The following is a 9,866-nucleotide window of genomic DNA, read 5'->3' as shown; positions in this document are numbered from 1 at the left end:
GTGATATGCCATTACTGATAAGAGAACTTACCAAAATTCTTCTTGGGGCATTTTGGTACCATTTTGTAGCCTTCATTACACAATGTCTGGTCCCGGGGTCAACTTTTCTCCTGGGGCTGGGGTTATGCATAAAAAGTTTTATGATGGCAGGTGTCAGTATGGCCGGGCCTAGAGCATCCCTACCCTAGGCTTGTCTTTTTTGGCACACACCTGGGCCAGATGGAGGCAGGGAGAGAGGCTCTGCCTTATTGACACCCCGTCTTGCTGCACCGCCATAATAAAACTTATTTAAAGCATAATATTAGCCCCAGGAAAATGGCAGACCCTGGGATCAGACATGGCATGGTGAAGGCTACAAAACAGCACTGGCAGTTTGGGGTAAGTAGCAGCCGGTACAGATTTGGGCATCATTTCCTGCTGTCAAAATAACAGGAGTTCCTGTTGCACTACATAGTTTCCATGGTGTCCTATTCTGTAAAAATAACAGGACTTCCTGCTGCACTACATAGTTTCCATGGTGTCCTATACTGTAAAAATAACAGGACTTCCTGCTGCACTACATAGTTTCCATGGTGTCCCATACTGTAAAAATAACAGGACTTTCTGCTGCACTACATGGTTTCCATTGTGTCCTATTCTGTAAAAATTACATAAGTGTCTGCTGTACTATGTAGTTTCCATGGTGTCCTATACTGTAAAAATAACTGTAAAATACTCAACTACATAATTTCTCCAGAACCCTATGTAAGCTACTAATATAATAATTTGTGCCACAGTCCAGAGGGTGTGACACTCCACATCCAGTTCACACATAGGCAGCAGCTGTATATGACTAAAGCCCCTATTACACAGGGGGACTGGAGGAGTAAACGAGCGGTGGCAGCGAGCGGGTGACTGCAGGGGGAGGCTGCCCGAGTGATGGCTAGATCGTCCAAGCAGCCTATAGAAGATAGCAGCGATCTGCTGCCGCCACTCCTATTCCTTGGAGCGATGGCAGCATATCGTTGCTATCACAGTCGTTTGTCTTTTAACATGTTGAAAGACAAACAACAGCAATGATAAGCTGGCATCGTTCATTTCGGCTGATCCTTGCCTTCTATTACACGGGACGATTATCGTCCGAATACGGCCGGTAGTTGCTTCATGTAATAAGGCCTTAAGGTAGTGAGTGTATCGTAAATCTCAGTCTCCAAACCTGTAATATTCCGGTGCACTGTGCACTTTTCTATTCCGAAGTGCCACAGCTGCTACTATCATCCCTGAAGACCAGGACAATGTGCTCATGGTCTGCCCGTTATCATTTACACATCTTTTATCATGTCTTTCTGGTGCCCACAGGCAACAGAGTAAACTGTGGTGACTGGACATAGGAGACATTGTACAGGAGCAGGGACCCCTGTAAAAATATCGAGAGCCCCTACTCCCTCACATAATTTTCATGGTGTCTTACTCTAGGGCCCCATGGAAGCTTCTGTGGATACCAAGCAGGAGGCATATACCATATTTTACGGCGTATAAGGCGACTGGGCATATAAGACGACCCCTGACTTTCAACAAACAGTTGACTCACCTTCGTATACTTCCGGAGCCTCTGTCATTCTTCCGAAGCTCTTCCGGCAGCCCAGCGCCTCTGATGAGACGCTCGGCTGCTCGGGAGAGCTTCGGGGATCCCTGGCGCAGTCAGTGTGTCAGGAACCAGACAGCAGGACAAGACAGTGAGCCCTAAGCTCAGCCCCGCCCACTGTCCTCTACCTACTTGCCACAATCCGCCCTAAGATGGCGGCGAACAACTGGGCGGCGGTCCCTGCACTGGCTAGGTGGGACACAAAGACAAGACAGACAGACAAAACACAATAAAGATTGGTCGACAGTCCGGGTCACAACAATCGGGAGCGCAGTACAAAAACACAATCCAAAAAGCAAGGTCAATAAACAGGCAATATGGTCAGGGGCAGGCAGCAAGCAGGGATAGTCAGAATACACAGCAGAAGAGTAAGAAGAAACAGAACAAGGTAGAGACAAGCTCAATATCCGGCAGTGAGAGGCAGGCTGGCAGACACTATATAGGAGACCAGAGGTCCAGTGCAGAAGCTGATTGGACCAGACCCCTAATCTCCTCAGAACACCTGGGGCAAGAGCAACCTGAGTGGCAGGGAGAACAGTCTGTCAGACAAGCTAACCAGCATCAGAGTTAACTCCGGAGTGACCAGGAGTATCTCAGGCAAAGCGGGTGTGGCTGAACAACACAGAAGGAAATAGAGCAGTGTTCAGACAAGGTTCAGGACACGCAAAACATACAAAAACACTGAATATCAGCGCCATCTCAGGCGCGCAGCACGAGCCAAGGGGCGCACAGAGTTCGGCACAGGCATATTCATAACACAGTGTACGTCACACTGCCTGCGTCGGGAACGGGACAGGAGGCGCATGGAGGCCGGGAACGGACCCCAGGTGAGTTAACTCTTTGGGGTTTTTTAGTGGTCACCCCATACTGTGGGGTTGGAACCATTTTTGAACTCCCCCACATTATGGGGTGACCATACCCCCAGTATAAGATGACCCCCGAATTCTAAGAAGATTTTTGGGGGGTTAAAAAGTTGTCTTGTGCTGGAAAATATGGTACTATATACATCCTGCTCAGTTAAAACTCTCAGGGCCAGACAAATAGAACCTAATTCAATTAAAGTCAGTGGCAATGCATTGAACATCACCAGTACAGAAGCAGAAAGATCAGGGCCAAACTACAAACAGACTCCTGTGGCAGCAGCTCATCTCACCCAGGGCAAAAGAGTAGAGTTGAAAAACATGCCCAATCCTCTCTCTGACATTGTCTGCTGGGGAAAGTCAGGAGAACCTAAACATATCCGATGGTCCCAATGAAATTAGTAGGTTCAGCCAACAAATGTTTGATGTTTGGGGAACCTATGAAAGTAGTTGTAGTCCACTAACATACACAACAAAGAGAGAAAGAGAGAGACCCCAGGGTAAACATGAACGAATGGAGTTTGGGGAGGTAGGTTACCTTGTCACTTAGAGACAGGAAGGAACCATCTTCATGGTAGGAGTTAGCCTCGTGGGGGTCTTTTTCCATGAGGCAGAAAAGCGGATGGGGTATATTAGCATGCCATAGCTACTGCATTTATACCCTGGACTCTGTTTTTGATATTTTTGTTGAGTCTGTTAGTAGGCTGCCCAGTCAGATAATTTTTTTTGTTTTTTACATATTCTGAATAAAGGTTATGCCTTATCCTTTCTACCTTAATGACCACAAGTAATTTTTACAGTGATTTTGATTATGGTTTTTATACATGTGACTAATGTTAACTAAAAGGTCATACCCCTACCTAAGGTATATGGAGCCTTAAAGTGACACTGTCACCCCCTTTCTGCATTTTGACTGCTCTCCATAGGTGTAAAGGGTAGATTTTACAGCTTTCATTACTTTACTTTCATTACTTAGCCCCGCCCCATCTGTGATGTCATCGACACATAGGCCCTGCCCCCTCAGCGGCCATCGGTGTGGGTCAATGTAGGGGGGTGAGGCCTAGATCTTTAGGCTGGCCCTTCCAATGGCTGTTGAGGAGGCGGGGCCTATGCGCCTACATATCCCAATCCACAGATAATAAAAAACACTTTTTACCAGAACAAGCACCATGATGTATAATATAAAATAAGTAATGAAAGCTGTAAAATTTACCCTTAACACCTGTGGAGAGCAGTCAAATTGCAGAAAGGGGGTAACAGTGTCACTTTAAGACACTTTACTTAAGACTTAAGACTAATACAGGTACATCAAGATGTGGAAAGTTGTTAAATAAGCTAGACTTTAAGTTTAAATTCACTTTTATATTTGAAAAAAAAAAGTAGTCTTTTTGCAGTTTCACTTTAATATTGGAAAAAATGACGTAGTCTTTTGGCCATAGGGGAATTTATCTTTGACATAATTTTAAGAAACAAGGTGGTTTGGTGACAGAAAGGGGATTTAATAATAACCATTTATTTAGGCATAATATTTACTGACAGAATCTACTAGAGAAGGGATATTAGTCATACCTGGACCGATTTTTGCTGACAATAATAATGTGGTTTCTTTTCTCTATTGCTGTTGCTGTGAAACAATATTTTACTAAGGTGAGTTTGTCAGTGATAAAAGTTAATATAGTCCCTCGGTAATGTCAACAATAATATGACGAGCAAAGAGAAAGAACAACCTGATTGCAACCCGATAAAGAACTTCAAAAATAGGCCATAAAGAGCTAAATGTCTCTCTAAATGGACACTGACATTTCACACACACTTATGCCAACCTGACATGAGGAGAATTTATAAGAACATCTCTTTCTTACACCCTAAAAACATGTCTAAAGTTTCAAGCCACTAGGGGTCTCTACACTGAATTGGTAGTTCACTCCCTGTTGTTAGGCACAGTCCATTTCTAGTAACAGAGAGACACCAAGACAGAGCACACAGGAAACAGAGGTGGAGCTCAGTTAGTGATATGCTCACAAGCATGTGGATGCAGGCTGGACCGGTCTGCCTCCTCTAACTGTACCTGAAAGGTAAAATCATGGTGCTAGCTTGGTCAGTGACAACTCTGTTCACGCCCACTGTCCCTACCTACTTGCCACTGACAGCCCTAGGCAGCTGCGGACAACCATGAGGACAGTCCCTGCACTAGTATGAGTGGTACACAAAATACAGACAGACAAACACAATAATTCCAAGTGGACAATATTTTATGATTTAACCCCTTTCTTGCTTAACCCTCTCTCCTTTAGGCTGGTAATTCCTATCATTATCAGTAACACCGGAAGTTCATTGCTTAGACCAATGCTTCTCATATAATGTTTTGCTTCATTGTTGTTATCCTTTCAGCTCAAATATCACCTTGCAAAGTCAGTGCACCAATAATTCTTTCCCTCTACATATGCCATTTATAGTAGTATACTGTAAATCATACCCCAGCTCAGTGCCTGACTGTTCAGTCAAATGTACTTGTAGTATTCCAGAACCAATGTGCCACCACTAGGCCTTAGATTCTGTCAGTCGGCACTAAAAGTATTTTGTAGAAGATTCCATCCTGATACTATTGCACCAGTATTATTTTCCGAACTGCGCTACTACTTTTTGGCTCTAGAGAGCATTTGCCTTATATGTCTGTCAGCAAATTGAAGTCTTTAGTGGTTAAAGACTTTAACCAAGTATTATATTGTTATATTGTGTGTGACGGAGTTAATTGCCAGTCACGTCCTACTCTCTTAACTTATTAGAGGTTTGTTCAAGAAAGTTTCCACTAAGTCCACTAGTCTGACTAGAGAGAGTTTACCTCCCAGGTGCCCAGTCCAGCAAAAGTTTTTATTTCTTCTCAAGTCTGCTAGCAGATAACTATAGCTTTCTAAAACCTAAAGAGGGGCAACTACCAGTAAAGGGAATCCACCTGTCTATGGGGTGACTGTCTTCTTCTACACAGTATTCGCCAGGAAGTCCTACAACTGCAAAGGACTCAGTAAAGTTATTCAAGTTGTTTCCCTTCCTTCCCCACACGTTCACTGGCTCTTTCAAATTGGTGGGAGGGAACATTAGCATGTTCGAAAATGATCGTTATAACGATTTATTGAAGAAATTGTTCGTGATCTGCGAACACGAACAATTAGCAGCATATTCATATGAACATGTGAACATTTACGAACATTTTCGCTCATCCCTAGTTACCACACACTTTTTTCGCCACTACCTCATGGCGTATATGAGAGGAATAGGTGCTGTCTTGTGATTGGCCAGAGAAGTAAGGATCCAGAGAAATAAATCTGCTCCTCCCCTGAAATGAAGAGACTGAGAAGTACAGGGCTAACGAAACAAAATTTTAAAATATATACATATATTACATACATGAATAAGGTAAATGGCAGACTGGTATATAGCGATAGAGGACCCTGCCCCCGAGGGCTTAAAATTTACAAATCTATATGTGATGCATAATTAGATGAAATACACATGATAGATGTGATGAACTGTGTAAAGCGAAGTGAAATTGAAACTTACTAACTCACGGTCTGGGTTTCCTGCACTTGCTCTCATCCACAAGTCTGCATAAAAAAGAAATGCGATGCAGAGATTAGGTTAACTCTTGAGAACTCTCAGTCTGAGAACAATAGGGTCAACATGCATTTATAGTTATTGAAGTACTGTACCTGCAGGTGGAAATGATTCCTTATAAATCAAATTTGGCCTTAATTTTACAAAATGTATGATAGCTAATCATGAGGGTCTGTATGGACAAACCACAGTGCCACAGTGATGACTCACAATACAACCTTAGGCTATGTTCACACAGCGTAAAAGTACGACAGTTGTTGCCATCGGAAACTTGCCATTGCTATCAAGTCAATGTATGTGTATTCTCGCTGCGTGTTTGGTGCAATTTTTACATGCGAGTTTTGATTTTCACATGATTTTCACAGGCAAGTTCAACACCACAAAAAACGCAGGTACTTTCATGCGAGTTTGATGCGGGTTTTGTGCGAGTTTTACGCAGCGAGTCTGTACGTGTGAACAGACCCTGAATCTTTAAACCCATAGCTCCATACATTGTGTAGTGATCATGTTGGGTTACTGCAACTCAGTGTCTATTCGCTTTAGTGGAATCTGAGCTGCAGTAACCTAGCACAGCCATTACACTATGTGGGGAGCTGTTTTCTTCCAGCTTTGGTTTACTCTGTGTACTACAGCTCTGGCAAAAGCTGCTCAGCACATATCTGATATTAATGACCTATTCTGAGAACAGCTCATCAATACAGTGGTACCTCGGTTCTCAAACTGCTCGGAACTCAAACAGTATTTTCAAGGAAAATTTGCTTTGATTCTCAAACTCTTGCTTGGTTCTCAAACACTTTTCGGCCATCCAGTTTTGAAGTACAATAATACTGCGGTATTCGAACGGAAATTTACCTGGAAGTAACATTTAGAATTCAAACTTTGCTCGGTATCTGGACAATTTTGCGAGCGTGGATGGTGGGTTGTACCTGTTGAGTTTAGCACTGGTGAGGCTTCACATACAGTACAGCACTGTATAAGACTGCTGGAGTGCATATACAGTACAGTAGTAGTACAGTCAGTGCACCGCCATTTCCCATCCTGTACAGTACGGTATAAGATTGCTGGAGTACATATACAGTACAGTAGTAGTACATTGCATCACCATCTCCCATCCTTTACAGTGCTGGGGTGGGGGAGTTGGTGACTACTGTACTATAATTGCTGGTTTTGTTGAATGTTTCTTGTGTATAATGTAATGTAGAACATAGTGCTGTTCTGTACTGTACTGCAGGGATTATACTGGGCACTTATCAGTGTAATAAATGAATATTGTAGGTACTGTAATTATAGGTGGGTGCTGGAACCAATTATACACGTTTACATTATTTCCTATGGAAAAACATTACTTGGTTCACAGTCTGCTCGGTTCTCAAACTGCCTTCCTGAACCGATTAAGTTTGAGAACCGAGGTACCACTGTAAATTAATATAGATAATATTTTACACACGTTTCCTTTTTTAACGCTCTGGCTTCCCTACATGAATTATGAATATTAGGGTACTGTGCTACCTGACCTCCGCAATAACCCTACTTTGTGATCCCATGTTTGCTTCTTCAGACAACTTCATAAAGCAGATAAGCATTTAGATGTAACAAACTTTGAATTGAGTTAGGAGGCTCAGTGTAAAACCACATCCCCACAAACTTGGTGAAAGTGTACTTTTTAATAAGAAACATTTAAATATACAATCCTCCTCATAGGATTACCACCACAGATCAGCTGGTCACTAGAGGATTGATTTCTGCATTTTCTGCATTTGGAACATGGTGTGTCCTGATTAGACACTGATCACCTACACAGACAGAAATAAGGATTGCAAACACACAAAAGCACAAAAAAATGCAACAGCTCACCGCAATGGCAAGATACAGACTACACTACACTACACTACAGACATGAAAATAGTTAAAAGAAGCCCCCCCAACTGCCAAAAAAAACTTCCATAAAAATGAGGCTCTTGGTTACCATTTGAAAACGGTGTAAACTGCCCCACCATGTTACGGTGGCCTCATACTGGGGCAGTCCTACACTGTACTATGGCCTCTCCATGGCATGAAATACGCCTATGCTCTGGGCATGCAAGATCTGTCTTATACCGGCACAAGTAATTACACCACCTGGGTGGGACAGGTGGAGTGCATGACCAAGTAGAGGCAGCCACTCCCCCCATCTGGAACACAGAAAAAAAAAAAAAAAAAAGACAAATTTGGTCAGCTCTCCTAGAACACCATTCACACTAGGCAGGAGCGCGCTGCCACGGCTGAAGTTGCAAACACACAAAAACACAAAAAAATGCAAAGCTCACCGCAATGGCAAGATACAGACCCACTACAGACATGAAAATACTTAAAAACAGCCCCCCCCCCCCCCCAACTGCCAAAAAAAAAAATTCCACAAAAATAATGAGGCTCTTGGTTACCATTTGAAAACTGTGTAAACTACCCCACCACATTACGGTGGCCTCATAACGGGGCAGTCCTACACTGTACTATGGCCTCTCCATGGCATGAAATACGCCTATGCTCTGGGCATGCAAGACCCGTCTTATACCGGCACAAGTAATTACACCACCTGAAATAAGGATTGACAGGACAAGGAGCCAATGGCTCCTTATTCTGTCAATCAGAGCACTGCATTTAACTGTAAGCGCTCGTTACCAGCCCTTTACAGTTAAAATGCCAGGTGCAGCACCGAGCAGCCAAGTGGGCCTTTTTGCTTGCCCTGGTTCACTTGGTGCTGACGCCTGCCCTAAACAGTAGAGCAGGGAATTAATATTTCCCTATTTTGTCATTCCACTTGACTGAATTTGCCACTGAGCTGGAGGGTGGCTGTCAATTACAACCATTCTGTCGAGATCGATGGAAAGAACAGACACGGACAGTGGAGCCTAAACTCAGTTCAGCCCACTCTCTCTGCCTACTTGCCTCTATCAGCCCTAAACGGCTGTGGACAAACACGATCATGGTCCCTTACCTAAGTAAGTGGTACACAGAACAAAGACAAGACGAACGAACATAATAAAGCGGGGTCACAACCGGAGGGCAAGGCAGTACAAAATCAGAGGCAAACGGGTGATCAGGTCACAAAGCAATAAGGTCAAGGCAGGCAGTAAACAAGGATAGTCAGAGGTATAGGCACAGAGTGAAGAAATATCGCAAGGAGCGCAAGGGAAAAGCAAGCACACAAAGACTAGCTCAATAACTGGCAATAAACTGCAGGTCGGCATACATTAAATAAGAAAACAGAGATCTGGTCCTTAAAGGGGTAGTCCACCCAAAAAAATTTTCTTTCAAATCAACTGCTGCCATGAAGTGCCAGAGATTTGTAATTTACTTCTATTAAAAAATCTCAAGCCTTCCAGTACTTATCAGCTGCTGTATGCCCAACAGGAAGTTGTATTATTTCCAGTCTGGAGAGCAGGAGAGGTTTTCTATGGGGATTTGCTCCTGCTTTGGACAGTTCCTGACATGGACAGAGGAGGCAACAGAGAGCACTGGGTCAGGCAGGAAAGAAAACACCACTTCCTGCTGGACACACAGCAGCTGATAAGTACTGGAAGACTTAAGATTTTTTAATAGAAGTGAATTACAAATCTCTGGCACTTTATGGCACCAGTTGATTTGAAAGAAAATTTTTTTTGGTGGACTACCCCTTTAAGATGATTGGACTTGACCACTGATTTCCCCAGGAACACCTGACAGAGACAACCTGACTGGCAGTAATGACCACACACGATCCCGGGCAGTGACACAGTACCAGGGCTTACCCG

Source organism: Dendropsophus ebraccatus, chromosome 12 (genome assembly GCF_027789765.1).
Source record: "Dendropsophus ebraccatus isolate aDenEbr1 chromosome 12, aDenEbr1.pat, whole genome shotgun sequence".
Lineage (NCBI taxonomy): Eukaryota > Metazoa > Chordata > Amphibia > Anura > Hylidae > Dendropsophus > Dendropsophus ebraccatus.
Note: the sequence above shows the minus strand (reverse complement) of the source record.